Source organism: Urocitellus parryii, chromosome 2, assembly GCF_045843805.1.
Source record: "Urocitellus parryii isolate mUroPar1 chromosome 2, mUroPar1.hap1, whole genome shotgun sequence".
Taxonomy (NCBI): Eukaryota; Metazoa; Chordata; class Mammalia; order Rodentia; family Sciuridae; genus Urocitellus; species Urocitellus parryii.
The window spans coordinates 30,452,343-30,471,550 of record NC_135532.1 but is presented as its reverse complement, the minus strand read 5'-3'; the positions used below and the strand labels follow the sequence as shown (position 1 = coordinate 30,471,550).

Below are 19,208 nucleotides of genomic sequence, written 5' to 3'. Positions count from 1 at the left end.
GTGATTATTTTTGTTTATCATAGGAACTGAGAAACCTAAAAATACCATCAAATAAATTGCTATAAAATGCCTATTTTTAAAAAAAGGGAGGGTCTAGTCATTTCTAGGAATTAAAAGCATTCAATAATTCAGTTTTAAAATCAGTACTATATTCTCCCTATGGGGCAGAGCACAAATACGAAACAGATATGTTCCACATGCTAGAGAAGCCTGAATTCTAATGGAGGACCCACACAGATAACTTGATCAGTTTTAAGTGAGGAGACCAAGAATCATCTCAGAACCATTTTATAAGTCTGCTTGGCAAGCAAGATAAATGTCATTAAAGTAATTCCTACTGTGATTATAAGAAAATGGTAGAATCAAAATGTACCAATAGGAATTATTTAAGTACAATTATTCATTTCTAGGGAAAAAGTGACCTAGGAATCATTTCAAGATCAGCAGTTACAAATTATATGATTTATTTTATAAAATACAATCCCCTTTAAATTCCTTTAAATGCCAGAGAAATATTCCTACTTCTCCTGAGTATCCTTAGCCCCCAAAACCTCTCTATGACAAAACAAGTAGAAAACACATTTAATGTGATTTTCAATAATTTTCTAGTTAAATGTTTCATTGTCCTGTTGTTGAAATCACCTGTACATATTTAAGTGATTTTAAAGTTTAAATAATCATGTTTAATGAGAAGAATTGCTTTGGATGGATTAATGTAATTAGAACAACCAAATCGAGTGCAGAGAATATTTTAGGCATGGAAATGTGTTTCATTACCACAGTCATATGAGGGAGTATGAAAACAATCTTCTAACAGTTATAATTGTTGTAAACTGAAAATTTCATAGAATGTATTCTTCACATCAATTGAAAGAATTCTGATGGATAGATGGACACTGGGCAAGACAGATTAAAAGGATCAATTCTACCTGGAGGGACGATGTATATACAACAAAACAAAACAAATAAACAACCAAAGTAGAAATAAGCTACACATGAAACTGACAATGACCTAAAAGCAGAAATATGCGGGGAAAGCTTAGATCTCTGGGAAAACTCCAAGAGCTCACATCCCTATATACCTACTGGCTTAAAAATAGTTGAAAGGAGGGGCTGGGGATGTGGCTCAAGTGGTAGTGTGCTCTCCTCGCATGCATGAGGCACTGGGTTTGATTCTCAGCACCACATAAAGATAAAATAAAAGATATGGTATCCACCTAAAACTAAAAAATAAATATTAAAAAAGTAGTTGAAAAGAAAATCATATTACATATCTAATCAGGTTTGAAACAATTTCCACACTCTTGGCTAATATTATCTTATTAGGATGAAAAATTTTAAAAAGATACAATTAATTTTTTGCAGTAATAGGACCAGAAGCAAAGTTAGTTTATAAAACTCTCAGGCATATGCATGAACTGGGATTCATCTATAGGAAAAATATCAGGGGCCATGAGGTATAGTAATCAGTTACAGAAAACCAAAGAGATTCACTTTGTAAATACAAAGATTTCTGTGGGGAAAGGTACCACAGAAAGGGGAAACATTAAGCTAAATGAGCAAAGACTACAGCAATGGAAAAATTTTTTTCCAAATTAAAAATGTTAGTCTAATGAATTATGAACTACTAAATTCTATCACAAAATAATTTCGGATAGAAAAATGCCAGAGAAATATTCCTGCACTGAGTAAACTATATGCGAAGAACTTGTTGCACTCAGAGCTGAGACAATTTAAACACCAAAATATTTGAAGAATGGTAATAAAACCTCAAAAGATTAAAATCAGTATATATACTATATTTGTGAAGCACTTCACATTTAGTTACACATATTTCTCAATGTATTTTATAACCTAAAATTTTTGAAAACACAGAAATAAAACTACTAGTTCATGGTGGTCTAGGATATATTGAATTCAATTGTACCAGACTTTTCATAGCTAACTAGTGGTCATTATTTTTGGAATTGATTTTTCATGAACATGAGTTTAATTTAATTTACACCCTCATCCATACACCCACACACCCACACACCTCTTGTCCCCACACATGCAAGCACAAAATCTCTAAGAAAACATATTCAATGTATTTGAAAAATTAGAGAATATTTATTTACTAAAATTGGCCTTTAAAATCAACTGAACCCACACATAGTGGGCAAATGAGCATCAAGGATCCAGACAGTGGAAGCAGCCAACTTTTGGAAATGTCTGTTCTCTTGGCTTATATTTTTCAGGCTTTTTTAGCAAGAAAGTTAGTCCTGACATTTTATTTCTCTTGTGATCCAGGGTCCACCTAAGTTGTGGCAATTCCACCTACTTAAGGAGCCTCTGTAATATGGAAAATTGTGTTTTGATACCTGAGAAGGACAGATGGGAGATTGATGGCCAAAGTCGACATGCCCTAGGTCTGGCCCTCATGGTTTGAAACTAGAGAGCAAGAAATTGTATATCTGAGCAGCAAAAATCAAGGACCCCTCTCCCCCAAAATCTGCTTGTATTCATTCTATGTAGCTGCAATTCTGTTTAAAATTCAATTTAGGTGGAAGTTACTAATCATCAGAATATTAGTGATAAACCAGTTAGTTTTTACATTCCCTCAGAATATTTGGGTTTATCCTAAGCACTTAGAACCAGGTAATTTTATGAGCATTCTAGATTTTTTTATAATTGGATGTCATTTTTAATTAAGTTCAAGAAATTCTGGACTGAACCTTAAAATATCTGATTTAGTAGATATTTTGTAGCTTCTACAAACTAGCTGTGTAAATCTGGGCCAAGACTCTTACCTTTGTTGACACTAAACTTCTTTGCAGGTAAACAGTAAATTTTTAAAAAACTTTTAAAAATTAGTCCATAGCAATACATTTTACATCATGATTTAGCATAGAAATGTCTTCCAAAATAGTAATTAATTCCTATATTGTGACACTGTTCTATGATATGCTATGGCATAGCACACCATTAAAAAAATACTAGTCAAAGCCTGCTTCACCATACCAAAAGTGGGTCATAATCTGTGGTCTGAAAACCAAATCAATAAAGCTGGCTCAGGTCCTCTTTTCATTTGGCCCATGAGCTAAGAAGTTTTTACATTTTGAAATGGTTATGGAAAAAAGAAAAAAAATCATGATACTTGAATGTTACAGAATATTCAATTTCAGTGTTCATTACATTTTACTGGAACTTAGCCACACTCATTCCTTTACCTACTGTCTATGGCTGTGTCCACACTACAATGGCAAAATTGAATAGTTAAGATAGAGATCATACAGTTGCAAAGTATGAGGTACTTACGTTTTGGCCCATTATAGAAAGTTTGCCAACCCCCATGACTCAAGTACATATAGTTCTTTCTGGCTTGAAAATCCACAGTTCTGTGTCCTTCAGTCTAACCAAGTTAAACCGGTACCAAAGAGAAGAAACACCATGGCGGGAAGAAAATATGAAAAGGTACAAGTTCTTATGTACTTAGGATCATCTTTCTATTTCATTCTGGATTTAAAAACAAGAATAGAAACTGATTAAGCACAGTCTCAGTATTTGGTGGAAGTATAAAGATGAAAATCATTTGTAGAATATGTCCCTGTAAGTTGTGGGGTGTCATCTTATAGTACTAAACTGTTTTCAGCTTTTTCATGGCCATTAAAGGCCAATAATTGTTTCAGTGGAGTTTAGTTTTGAGCACTAAAAGGCCAGTGATATTTATCGTATTGATAACTACAGTAAAGCCATTTTTTTTCCATTTTTAGATATCTAAAGTACAAATTGTTTTTCAACTCTCCTTTCTTTTCCTTCCCTTCTTTACATTTAAGCTCTTTTAATCAGTGTATTTGTAAAATAAAATCTTATTAGTTCTTTCTGCCCTCAAACTATACCCCTACTTAACACTTGCTGCATAAACTGACAGACTGTTTCTTAATCATAACTGATTTTGTTCCTCCCTGTTCAAAATTCTTTCAAGAATGACTAGGAGCTAGTTTTTGTTTCCTCTGGAATACATTTATAAACTCACTGCCTCTGCCTTTTCTACCCTCATTTGTATATGCTGTTTTTCCATAATTTTCAATAATAATCATGAACCAGTAAGAAGTCTCCTGGCTCTACTGCCTATACTTCCCTGCATACCTGATTTATATGCCATAATTAGACCAACATGTTGTCTACCTTGTTTTTATTTCTGGCTTGTGTAATTTCTGAACACAAAGAATATGTCCTCCTCTGAAAAGTTGTTTTTTAACTTTTAAAATTTATTATTATTATTTTGCAATGTTGGGGATGAAATCCAGGGCCTCACACCCACTAGGGAAGTGCTCTGTCCCTGAGCTACTACACACTCAGTCTTCTGGTAGTCTTTGCTTTAAAAAAAAGTTCTTTAAATTTAATTTTCATACATTAAAATTTACTTTTTACTATATTAAAATATGCTTATTAAAAGGGATGAAAATGAATATACAAAATTATTGATGCATAAGACAAGGTTATAGGTAAAACCTGACTATTTTCCAGCCTTTGTACAAGTCTATGTTGTTTTTTAACAGAACTCAGATCATTCCTAGTTTGTTTTTACTTTTTAAATTGTGGTACAATTAATATAACTCAAAATTTACCATGTGAACCATTTTTAAATATATGTGTCACTACTCTATAGGATTATATAACCATCACCACTATTCATCTTCATAACTCTTTCATCTTATAAAATTGAAACTCTATACTCATTAAATAAAAATTCCCTATACTCCATGCTTCTTACCTACTGGCAATAACCATACTACTTTTTATCCTTCTATTTTTATTACCTTAAGTATCTCATATAACCAGAATCATGCACTGTTTGTCTTTTGTGATAGGCTTATTTGACTTAGCATACTTCCTTCAGGTTCACTGATGTTTTATCATTAATCAGTATTTCCCTCTTTTAAGATTGAATCATATTTCACTGTATTTTTATATACCACATTTTGCTACTTCATTCACCCACCGATGAACACTTGAGTTGCTTCCACATGTTAGCTATTCTGAATTGTGCAACTATGAACATAGTATACAAATATTTCTTTGAGATCCTGTTTTCAATGCCCTTGGATACATATCCAGAAGTTGAGTTGCTGGATCACAAATTTATTCTATTTTTATTTTTTAGGAAGCACATACTGTTGTCAGTATCAGCTATAACATTCCATATTACCACCAATAGTATACATGGGTTTCACTTTTCCCATATCCTTTCAACTTTTGTTCCTTTCTGATTTTTTATAGTAATGTGTGTGAAGTGGTATCTCTTTGTGGTTTTGATCTGTATTTCGCTAAAATTTAGGGATATTGAGTATTTTCTCATGTACTTTTTGGCCATTTCTATACCAAAGGAGACAAATTCTTCACTCATTTTTCATTTGTTTTTTGTTTTACCTTTGTCAGGCATTTAATATTCAAATATTTCCCCCCCTCTTGATGGATTGTTTCTTTATTCTGCTGATATTTTCTTTTGATCTACAAAAATTTTAAATCTTCATAAAATCCTATTTGTCTACTTTTTTCTTTTAGTGTCTATGATTACTGTAGCTTTTATGAAATTATTTTCATAATTTTTGTTTGCAGAGGGACCATGATCACAAATCCACAAACCATGTGGAGATGGGGGAGTCAAAGAGCAGTCTTTCAGCTATGGGTATGGGCAGGTAGAGCCCCCTAGTGAGGGAGGAGTACTTGGCAGATAGGCAGCGAGCTACAGAAAAAGGAAAACTACAAAGTAGGGGTACTGGGGGCTGCTGCCCATTCCATCTCAACCTTGCTAGCACCCAAGAGGACAACCCTAACATAAGTAGCCCAGAATCTTCTCAAAGGCAGAGTAGGTTGCTTGATGGCGCTCGCTAGGGGGACATGTTGCTGCCTAACCTTCTATGAGCAGAAACAGTTCAATTCAGGAGCCAGGAGTTCCCTTGGTGAAGCCTGACACAGCCCCTCACTGCTTACTCAGAAGCCAAAGGTTTCCTTGGAATCATAGACCAAGTAGAGGACTCTGTTCTCATCCTCCCCCTATGCACAGATGTATGAGGTGGGGGTGGACACACTCACCATACTGTATTGATTCACCAACAGGAAAAAGGCCTATGTGGGGTTCAGCTGCAGGCACCATCGGATGATCTTGAAAAAATGGCTCATGTTGACATGGTCCAGGATAAGGACCTTGGTCTTATTTAGGATGGGCAGCTGCTTCTCACACTTATAGCACTTGATCCCCAGGATCTTTCTGTGGTGCTAGACATAGATCATCAGCTGTATCTTCTTAAAGAGGCCAGAGATGCTCTACAGTTCCCTGAAGGGCTCATTTGATTGCATCACTAGGTCAGGCAAGGCAGAGCACAGCCAGGGATACCAGGAATGGCTAGGGGATATGGATGTAGTTCAGGATTTCCAGGTCCTGGGGCTCATGCCTATTGTAACTTTATAGTTAAGTTTTGGAATCAGAAAACGTAAGCCCTCCAGATTTTTTTTAAAGATGTTTTGGCTACTCTAAGCCCCTTGAGATTTCAAATAAATTTATAACTACTTTTTCTATTGCTGCATAAAATACACTGAGATATTGATAGAAATGAATCTGTAGATTGTTTTGGGTAGTACATTGTAACAACATTAAGTTGTTACAATGGGATATCTTTCCAAATATTTACCTTCTTAATTTGTCAGCAAAGATTTGTCAAAATATTTTGTTCAAGTCATATTTTTTTTACTTAATGTGTAAAGCTTTGAAAATAAACAGACATTGATTTATTTAACACCACCATAATGAGAACACAGAATAGTTCCATCAACTCACGAGATCTTTAGTACTATTCCCTTGTAGTGAGGTCTTTATTCTCACACAAATCCCTTGATACCATTTGGCTATCTCCATTGCTATACTTTGACCTTTTTGAGAAATATAAACAAATAAAAATAGTTATCTCTTTGAAGTAAGACTTCTTAAAATATCCTTCAAAAGCATCCAAATACTCAGGTTTAGAGGACATTTGCATTTTTTCAGTTATTAGCTATCATAAACATAAATGTTAGGAACACTCATTTACAGATTTTTTAGTGTGTAAAGAGAAGTTCTCACGTCTCTATGTAAAATACCCAGGAATGAGATTACTAAGTTATATAATAAATGTTTGTTAAGAAACTCTCAAACCAAACCACTAGCAATGAACACCATTTACACTCACTAAACCATGAGCAGTCTGAATGAAATTGCAAATTGCTCCATATTCTCTCCAGCATTAATTATTGCCAGTATTTTTTGTTTTAACAATTTTCATTTTTGTAGTGATATGTCTTTGTTGCATTTACCCAATCACTAATGATTTTGACTGACTATCTTTTAAATGTGCTTTTTTTGGCTTCTGGTTAAGCCTCTGTTCAAGTCACTTTTAAATGATTTGCTGTTTGCTTATTGTTCATCTCTTTTGAGAGTTTCTCTTTATTAATAGTTTGAACAGTTCAGTTATGATGTTCCATAGTATCATAGTATTTTCATTTGCTTCCTACTTGGGGTTGGCTGAATTTCACAGATCATAGGATTTACAGTTTTCAAAACATTTGGCTATTATTTGTTCTCTCTTCTACACACACACACACACACACACACACACACACACACACACAGAGAGAGAGAGAGAGAGAGAGAGAGAGAGAGAGAGAGAGCGCATGAACTATAAATCCATCTCTATCTATCTAGTACTAACCCTCTTTTTCTTGGATTACAACCCATCTATGTTAGAGTACTTGACGTACCCTTACAGGTTCTTATGGTCCTGCTGTCTTTATTTATTTAGCATTTTTAACTCATCTTCAATTTTCCAAAAAATTGATGTATTTCCAAAAAATTGATGACTAAAAAAGATGTATTCTGCATCTTCAAGTTCACTTTCATTTTCTTAATCATTAAATATGCTGGTAAACCCACCAAGTGAATTTTCATGTCAGATTTCTGTTTGTCATTATTTATCACTTTCCAGGGTTCCACTTCTTTTCTTTTTTTTTCTATTGTCTACTCATCTTTGCACTGAAATAATCTTATTCTTTAAATACTGAAGCATCTTTATAATAACTGACTTCTTTGTCTTTTAAACCCCTCATCCCTGTAATTTCTACAAAAGTTGAATCAACCGATTTTCCTTTGAGTTATGTGCTAAATTTTACTGCCATGTTATCTCATGTCTAACAGTTTTGTTTGGATGATAGGCACTATGAATGATACGCTGGTAAATGGGGTATTTTGCTATTTTCTTAAAATGTGATAGTCTCTGCTGTCACAGTTAAGTTATAGGTCAAACAATTTGATACTTTTAAGGCCTATTTTGAAATATTTTTTTCTCTCCTTAGAATCTAGACCAAAAATGGATCTAGAGTTTCTTTTAGAAGTAATTTAACCCTACTACTAAGGTCATTCTTCTGGGTTTCCTATTCATTGTCCCAAATAACCAATAAAAATTGCACACACTGGCTAGGCAGAACTAGAACACCACTTATGCCTCAGTGAGCTCTGGAAACTGTTCATGTAAGGCAACTAATCAGATATTATATACGTTTATGGAGGTTGTCTCTCTATATGTGCTGCTTCAAAGATTCAAGTTTCAAAGGGCTATATGTAGATTTCTAGAGCAAATATTTTGATGTGTAGCTGCTTCCTCTACAAAATTTGTTCTACAGTTTTCTGTATTCTGATTAGTCACCTCAACTTAGCAACATTGCTATGATTTGAGATTTCTTTTTTTTTTTAAAAAAAAACAACACAATCTAAATATGACTCCAAAAAAATGCCAGAGAAAATATGGGGCCCAACTCAATTATTTTGATTTCTTCTGTACTCCCAGTTATCTCAGACCAGTTGTAAAATGTACAAAAACTGTTAATTCATGTATATTGTCCAGTTTTCTAGTAGGTACAACTGAAAATAAATACATTCCCTGTTATCCCACCATGAGGAAAAACAGTTATCACAGTAATGAAGTATTTTAGAATTTTCCTTGAGCATGTTATAACAGTGAATCTTTTTTCCTGACCTGAAAATATCTTACACAGGATCTTCCTTATATTCAACTTATACTACTAAACAAACCTTGACCTTGACTAAAGACTCTGACTTTTATTTTATGGAGTTTAGTTTGATCTCCCCATCTTTTTTTTTTTTTAATTTCCACATTATTATTGGTAAATTATAATTATACCTAATAGAGGGATTTGTTGTTATATATCTTTACATACATACAAGGAAACAATTTAATTAATATTATTCCCCAATAAGGTCTACCCACCTTTGAAAGCACTGAGAAAAGAGTATAGGATCTTAAATAGTTATAGAAAAATTCTTAAAGTATACAACAACTATGTAAAAACTATTCAAACACATTCTGATATTTACATTATATTATAATATTTTATGTATTTAACCACACTCAGTGGTTAAAACACTGATTATCAATGTTAAGTTAGCTGGTATAGCTAATCACTTAAGAGTCTTTCCCAGCTAGTTGATTCTTCTAATCTTCTTTAAGACAGTCCTGAAGCATTATGTCTTTCATTATAATTATGTTAGCCTATGAAATCTTGATATTTTGACAACCCAAATGAGGTACCTATTCAGTATCTATTTGAAAATTATGAGACATTTTGATAAAATGTCATTTAATTATCATATTTGTAATATTTCAAATTATGACATGTTAAGACATTAACAGAAAATAAAACTTTTAAATTACACATAAACACTTTATTTGTTGGGATAAAAATAGTCAATTTTAAATTGCTATTTTTTCCATGAGACTTGGCTAAATATATAAAGAGTTTTTTTTCCCTAACATGAAAATGCATCTATTATTTGAAATTTTTGGTGTGTTTACAAAACATTGATGTGTAGTGTAAAATTTTCTTAAAATGGTATTGATCATCTTCATAAATAACAAATAACTCTACGAATTATAGATGTATACTCTGCTTTTGTCGAAATTATCCAAAGAATGAAAAATGGTTCCTTGCTGTTGCTTAACAAAATTTATCAAAAGAGGTAGTTAAGAGTAGAAACAAGAATGCTTCTGCAGTTCATGCCTCTGTCTTAAGGAACACAGAATTTAATTTTAAATTGTTGGGAGACTATAGCAGTTAAGTTTGATCATCAAATGAAATTCATGTTTCTAAACAGTTTCAAGAACAACAAGCATTCAGGATACCATGTAATAAATAAAATAGAGCAGAATAACAGTGATAGCCATGCTGTAAGGAACATATTTTCAGTGCTTACTTTTGAAAGGAACAACTAACACAATAATAAATTTTCTGGATACATCATTATACAGCATAATACCAATAAGCAATTAAACAAAACAAAATAACAATACTATCAACAATATTTAAGTTTTTGTGTTTTTTTTTTTTTGTGACGATGATATTACCTTTTACTCTCACCTGGGATTAGCAAACTTTGGCCTACGGGCCAAATCCATCTTGCAGATTGTTTTTGTATGACCACTAAATTAAGAATAGCTTTTAGATTTTGGAAGAATTGTAAGATATAAACCAACATATATCAAAAAAAAAAAAAAAGGAGGAGCTGGTGTTGTGGCTCAGCAATAGAGGACTCGCCTAGCACATTCAAGGCCCTGGATTCAATTTAAGCACTACATAAAAATAAATAAATAAAATAAAGGTATTATGTCCAACTACAACTAAAATAATAAATATAAAAAAAGAGAATATATTGCAAAGACTGTTGTCTACAATCAATCTTTAAAGAAAAAACTAATCAACTCTTAATTTAGATTATTTCTGGATTTATGAAAGATAAGAACAAAGATAAATTCTAAATTCAGTACAATGAAAGTATGCATTACATGCAAAGTTCATTATAAATGAAATGCTAAATATAAAATTCTTTTGTGTAAAAGTTGATCATAATTCCATATTTTCAGATATGGAACTCATGAATACAGTTTGTCTAACTTACTGATATTAGAATGTAAATAAATTATTCATTAATGTAAACAACACCTGAGATTTTTCTTTTACATGATAGACTTCATTCAATTTTGGGGAGAGTGGGGGGATACTGAGGATTGAATTCAGGGGCACTTTAAAAATCATATACATTATAAACTCAGTCAAGTTTGTGTAAAAATTGACACAGTAACCACACAATTATTTTTAACTATCAAATAATCAAGAACCATAACCATAGCATTCACTTCCAATATTACTCTTAAATAACATAAATTTCAACAGAACATTTGATAAAAGTTGACTATTTTAACTTGTCATCTCACAGAAGCGGTACATGTATGAATCATTTTAAAAACATTTGAAAATACTGTTAGTATGAATCATTTTAAAAACATTTGAAAATACTGTTAGTGTGACAAAACAGTGTTTTTCCATCAATAGTATTTAATGAAAATGAGACTAAGAAATCCTAAGTGTTCAAACATAGCTTAGTTTTTGCTACTAGAATTCTGTCAAATTGGTATGTTCCTTCTAAAGTTTTTTTTCAGCCTATCATTGTTCTTTTTAATATGGTATCTGATTCTTTTCTCTTGTACTCTATTTATTAAGTGATAACACATGAAATTTAATATGGTGAAAATAAAAATGATGTTACATAACAGTCCATAGTTATGTTAATAAAGACAGTATTTAGGAGGAAAAAATACATGTTGTTTTAGATTTTGGTAATAGTAGTCTGTACCTTTTATTACCTAGACCAAAACCAAAACAAGATGAATAATATTTATTATATGATGATTTAACATAATATTACTTTTAAATAAAATCACATTTGCTCTTTCTTTTTGTTTTTATGTTCAGGAATAACAGGTAACAACTGTACTTAAAACTGTACTTAAAACTTGGAATGGAACCACCATTTTACCCAGCTATCTCACACCTTGGTCTATACCCAAAGTACTTAAAAAAGGCATACTACAGTGACAAGTCACATCAATATTTATAGCAGCATAATTCACTATAGCCAAACTGTGGAACCATCCCAGAAATAATCTTATATTGTAATTTCTATTAAAAAATGTTACTTATGTTAAACTCAACCCTATAGAGAAAAACAAATTTAACCTAATTTTATATTTCCAAAATTTAAATATTTTAAAATAGATAAAAATAAAAACAGAATATTCAAGGCATCCAGTTCATAGATCTTTCTTAATGATTTGAAATTCTGAATATAATAGTGAAATAACACAATTTTTAAAAATAATGAGATATATCTGCCATGTCAATTTTAAATCTTCTTAAATTTCAGTATTAGAATTTGAACTCAAAGTTGTATTTAATAATTATGAGCAAGAACAACAATACAAAAACAGGTAAACTATTACTTTTTATCTTAAAAAATAATTATAATAATAGAAGAAAATTGTAAGGTCTATATTAATACTGTTTCATATTAATACTGTTAAAACTACAAATATCATGTATATACTGTATCATTAGTTATCCAGTATTAGGTTCAATATATATTTAGATTATTTTCAATTTGTCCTTGGACTATCATTATTGTTACAAGCATTTTATGTCTATATCTGTTTGTGTACACATTCAAAGATTACTCTATGATATTATTTCTAAGAATGAAATTGCTGAGTACCTTAACAAATTGAATTTTATAAGACACTATAATTACTCAATAATGTGGTTGTATCAACTTGTACTCCCAGTAGAAGATTTCATACCCTTACTAATTGGCAGATTTTAAACACAAATTTTGTTCTAAATGGACAGGAGTGAAATTATTTTCTTTTAGTGTTAATTTCTTATATCTGATTGTAAGAGTATGTACTTTCTTTTTCACTGAACACTTGTATTTTTTTACTGAACACCTGTATTTTCCTCATCTTCAAGTTAGCAGTTTTGATTTTTACCCATTTTTTTCTATGAAATTATGTTTTATTATTGATTGGTAGGAGTTTTTATGTGATTTAAATGTCAACATTTTTTTGATTATCAGTGTTATAAAGATACCCTCCATGTCTATGAGTGAGTTTTGCACTTTAATTAAATTTATGCTAAAATAAATATAACCAAAAATCATAACTGTAACCATTTTAAGTTTATAGTTGTAAGCATATTTATATTATTCTGCAATCTCCAAAAATTTTTCATCTGGCAAAACTGAAACTTAATTGCCTATTTCCAATTCCTCCAGTTACCATCAACTATCATTCTACTTTTTGTCTCTAAGAATTTGACTATTTAGATACTTCAGCTCAGGTGAATCATTTAATGTCTATTTGTGAATTTCTCACTTCACTTAGCATAATGTCTTCAAGGGTACATTTATGTTGTATAACATATCTGAATTTCTTTCCTTAAAAATACCCTACTGTATGTAAAAACCTACATTTTATTTATTTATGCTTTCACTTCTTGGCTATTTTGAATAATGCTGCTATAAATATGAGTCATGACTTATCTTTGAGACGTTCTTTTACGTTGTTTTGGATATATACTAAAAAGTGTAATTGTTAGGGGCTGGAGATATGGCTCAGTGGGAGAGCGCTTGTCTAGTATGCATGAGGAACTAGGTAAGATCCTCGGCACCACATAAAATAAATAAATAAAATAAACTTTAAAAAAAGTGTAATTGTTGGATCAACTAATAATTCTTCTTTTTTTGACAAACTGCCATACATTTTAAATACCTTGTATACCATTTTCCATTATCATCAACAATACACAAGGTTTCCAATTTCTTATTTTTGCCAACATTTGTTAATTTTTTTTATCAATTAGGATTGTAATTATCCAGTCATAATTAGTGCAGGGTGGTTCCTATTGTTTTTGATTGTCCTATTTTAAAATTGGGTCACTTGTGATTTTTGTTGTCAAACTGTAAGAGTTATTTATATATGCTGAATACTAACTTTTTAACATGTGTAAAGTTTATAAATATGTTTCCTTTCCCACAGTTTTCCCTTTCGCTCTGTTGGTTTCCTTTGAAACACAGAAATTTACATTTTTAGTATATTTCAATTTATCTGTTTTTATTAGTTGCCTGTGCTTTTGGTATCATTCATAAGAAAGCATTGCCAAATTTAATGTCTCAAAGCTTTCCTCTTACATTTTCCTCTGTGAGTCTTATACTTTCAGGTCTCTCATTTAGGATTTTAATGAATTTTGTATTGAATTTTGCATCTGGTATATGGTAAGGGTCTAACTTCATTCTTTCATATTTAGACATAAAATTTTCAATATTATTTGTTTACAAGATTGTCAAGATCATTTAGTCATCTTGGCATCCATGCTGGATATTATCTGACCACATGCAAAGGTTTATTTCTTGATTAGAAGGTTTATTCATTTATTCTATATCTGTCTTTATGAGAAGCATATTGTTTTGATTACTATAAATTTGTAGTAAGTTTTCAACTGACAAAGTGTGAGTCCCCCAGGATTTTTAATTCTTTTACAAGATTATTCTGAATATTCTGGCTCCCTGAGGTTTCATATGAATTTCCTATTTCTGCACAAAATGACATTGGAATTTTGACAGAACTGCCATGAATATGCAGATCAGTTTGAATAGTACTAACATCCTAGCAATATTAAGTCTACCAACCTATGAACATGTGACATGTTTCTAATTATTGGTGTCTAATTTAATTTCTGTGAGCAATTGTTGTTTTATAGCTTTTAGTGTATAAGTCTTTTACTACCTTGATTAAGCTTATTTTTAATGCTACTTTAAATAAAACTGTTTTAAGTTTCCTTTTCTGACTATTCAGTTTTATTGTACAAAAATATAAGTGATTTGGAGGTGTTAGTTTTGTATCTTTGCAAATCTACTGAACTAATTTATTACTTCTAACCCTTATCTTAAGGGAATTTTTAGATATGGGTTATATTGCATACAAAATATTGTCATATAATAGAGACAATTTTACTCTTCCTGTCCAATTTGTATTCCTTTTCATCTTGCCAAAATACTCTGATTATAAGACTTCCTGTACCATTTTAAATAGAAATCACAAAGGAAGGTAAGCACCCTTTCTTTCTACCAGAATTTTAAGGAAAAGCTCAGTCTCATCTCCCCACACAACTGTTGATTAAACTAACTCTGCCTTTTTATACATGGCCTTTACTATATTGTGGTAGTTTCCTTATATTCCTTATTTTCTGAGTATTTTTTATCATAAAAAGGTGTTAAATCTTTTCTATAACAGTATCATGTGGGATTTTTCACTTCTTCTGTTAACATGGTATGCTGTATTGATCGATTTTTGTTTGATGAAACATCTTTGCATTCTATAAATAAATCTTATTAGGCCGTGGTGTCTAATCTTTTTGATACGCTGAATTAAGTTTATTAGTATTTTGTAGTGAAATTGACACAAACTCTCAAAAGAGTTATCAGTTTTATAGTTCTCTTTTAGTGGCCTTGTCTGTTTCAGGTATTAGAATAATGCTGGCCTCATATAATAATTTTGTAAGTATTCTCTTCAATTTCTTGGATGAGATTGATGAGGACTAGTGCTAATTATTCTTAAATATTTGTAAGACTACAACAGTGAAGTCATTGGTAGTCTTTTCTTTATTGGGAAATATCTGCTTACTGATTGAATATCCATACTTGTGTAAGTTATGTTCATATTCTATCTTTCTTCATGATTCTGTGTGGGTAGGTTGTATGTTTCCAGGTATTTACCCACTTCTAGGTTATGCAATATGATGGCATAGAAATGCTATTAGTATTCTCTTATTTTTTGGTTGGAGGTACCAGGGATTGAACTCAGGGGAACTTGACTATTGAGGCCTATTCCCAGCCCTATTTTGTATTTTATTAGAGACAGGGTCTCACTGAGTTGCTTAGCACTTCACTTTTGCTGAGGCTGGCACTGAAGTCTCCCTCCTCCTACCTCAGCCTCCTGAGCCACTGGAATTATAGGCATGCTCCATTGCACCAGGCTAATAATATTCTCTTATAATCCTTTTTTTCCCCCCACAGCCTTGGTGATAATGTCCCTTTTTCATTTTTTAGTTTAGTTGTCTGAATCTTTTTTTTTTTTAAATCTGACTGAAGGTTTGTAAATTTTGTTGATCTTTTCAGTGAATCAACTTAATTTCATTAATCTTCTCTATAATTTATTCCCTATTTTGTTTATATCTGCACTAATCTTTTTTTTTTATTTTAAAGAGAGAGTGAGAGAGGAGAGAGGGGAGAGAGAGAGAGAATTTTTAATATTTATTTTTTAGTTCTCGGCGGACACAACATCTTTGTTGGTATGTGGTGCTGAGGATCGAACCCGGGCCGCACGCATGCGAGGCGAGCGCGCTACCACTTGAGCCACAACCCCAGCCCCTGCACTAATCTTTAGTATTAATTTTCTTCTATTACCTTTGTGTTTGCTTTGTCCTTCTTTTTCAATTTCCTCAAGGTAGAAAGTTAGGTTGTTGATTTGAAATTTTTTCATTTTAAATATATTTTTATTTTAAAAATAAGCATTTATTCTTCCGATTGTTTTCTCATGATCCTATACATTTTGGTAAGCTGTCTTCAGTTTTCTAATTTTCCTTGCAATTTCTTCTTGAACTTATTGATTATTTAGAATACACTGTTTATTTCCCAGATATTTTTGGAATTTTAATTTTTCATTCTGCTCTTGATTTCTAATTATGTTCCATTGTGAATAAAGAAAACTTGGTAAATTAAAATATTCTGTGGCCATGTACACTTAAGAAAAATATATGTTTTTGCTTTGTGAAGTATTGTGAGGTACTCTCTGTATATGTGTCATGTGCAAATGGTCCATAGTAGTGTTCAAGTCATCTACTAACATGTTGAACTTCTGTGTGGTTGATTCATTATGAAAATTGTGATTACTTTTATCTCTTACTATTATTGTAGGTTGACTTCTCTCTCTAATTTCATCAATATTTGTTTCTTGTATTTTTGAAGTCTGATATTTGATGTATATAAATTTATAATTTTAATCTTCTGGTGATCTGATACATTTATCTTCATATATTGTTCTTGGTATCTAAGGCAGCCTTTGATTTAACCTCTATTTTGTTTTATATTAGTATAATCATTCCTGTTCTGTTTTGGTTAGCATTTTCATGGAATAGCTTTTTCCACCCATTCACACTAAACCTGAGTGTCCTTAAATTGAGTCTCTATGAATAGACATTCACAGCATAGAGTTGTATATTTTTTTCTTAAATTCACTCAGCCCATTTGTCTTTTGATTGGGATGTTTAGTATATCTATATTTTGAGTAGTTACTGACAGGGAAGAACTTCCTTTTGCTACATTACTGTTCTCTGTTTGCCTTATCACATTTTACCCTCATTTCTTCCCTTACTGATTTCTATATGTTTAGGTAAGTCTTCGAGCCCTTTTCTCCTTCATTTTTACTTATTTCTTAAAGTTTTTTTTTGTGTGTGTATATGTGGTAATCATGTGAATTATATGTAACATTTTAAAGTTATTACAATCTATTTTAAACTAAACAACTTTGATTCCACACAAAAATTATACAACTTTGCAGCTCTATAACACCCACACTCTATATAATCATGAGTTATCTTTATATAGTGTGTAACCATTAACATATTTATATAAATATTTTTTACATTTTTTCTTTTAAATTGTACACAAGAAATAATTGTGGGCATAAAGTCATAACATACAGGCTTTCATATCTATATAAATGTTTACAACCAAACTTTATATTTTCATAAAGATTTGTGTTACTATCTATATCCTTTCTTTTCAACTTGATTGACTTTTTATAGCATTTCTTGTACATTTGGTTACTTTGATCTTGTTTGAGAAACTTCTCCATTTTTGAAACTTTCACTGAAAATAATATTTTTAAGAGTTTTCTTTTTTACTCTCAGAACTTTGAATGAATATATCATCTCACTGCCTTCCAGAATGCAAGATTTCTAAGAAATCTGTTCATCATCTTATAGAAACTCCTTTGTATTATTTTGAGTACCTTTTCTCTTGTTTCTTTCAAAATTTTGTCTTTGATTTCCAACAGTTGGATTATAATGCGTACAAGTCTGTAGCTTATTCCAGTTGGAGTAGCTTGAGCTTGAATTCATACATCTCCTAAAATTTGGGAAGTTTTTTTATCATAATTTCTTTAAATATGTAGTCTGCCTTTCTCTCTGCCCCTCCTTCTAAGAAAGAGAGGCTCCCCCAGGCTCTTTTCACCACCTTTTTTTTCCCCTTTAATTTAGCAATTTCACATGACCCTCAGCTCTGCTAATTCTTCTTAGATTATTTTGGCTCTTGAATTCACCTAATTAAATTTTTTCAGTTCATCTATTTTATTTTTCAACTTCAAAAAGATTCTCAACCTCATATAAATTTTTCTTTTTAATAATTTCTGTTAGTATACTTTTGTTCATAGAATATTTTCCTGATTTTGTATACTTGTCAGTCCATATATTCCTTCAGCTCATTAAACATATTTACAATAGTTGATTACCAAATCTGCATTTCTTTATGATTGGCTTCTGAACTTATTTTGTTTCTGTGAATGGACCATGTTTCCCCCTTTCTTTGTATGCCTTATAATCTTTTATTGAAATATGAGCGTGGCCATCTCTCACAGCCTTTACTGACACTCTTTTTTTTTTTTTTTTTGTACAGAGAAGATGTTCACTAATCATCATGGCTTAAAGACTCAGGGAGCTATCAAACATTTTCTGGAGAAGCATTTTCCCTGTGACTGTGTGCTTTTATTACAGTTCTGTTTATGCAGCTGTTTTTAAATATTCAAATTTTCCTAAGAGTCACAATTAATCTTCTCACAAGCATTGGATTCCTATCATATTTGTCTGTCCATAATTTCTTGCCCCAATCACACGATTCTGCAAAACCCCTGCATCTCTGTTATGATACAGTGCCTGCCACTACTTTCTATAGTCTACAATCTGTTAATCAAAATTTGCTTCCATCAGTACACTGAGTCAGATAAGACAGAAACCAGTCACTGTGGCAGCTACCAGGCAAGTGAGAATGTAAAAAGTCCAAAGTAAGAACTAGAAATTGGAGTTTCCTACTAACAGTGAATACTGCACTGAACTGGGGAGGATGCAGGGTAAGAGCAAACAAAGTGCCATGGACTCACTCAATTGTTGAGTATTTTTTTTCCACTAGGTGTTTAATTCTTTATTATAGCTTACCTGTTTTGCAGAGTTTCATGTAT

The 19,208-nt window shown here is 31.6% G+C and overlaps 1 protein-coding gene across 1 annotated transcript in view; it reads right to left on the bottom strand.

Moving 5' to 3' along the window:
• The window catches only part of Nbea (neurobeachin), a 620,123-nt gene that overhangs the window by 325,997 nt on the left and 274,918 nt on the right, over positions 1 to 19,208 (bottom strand). The gene's annotated exons all lie outside the window — the stretch shown is intronic.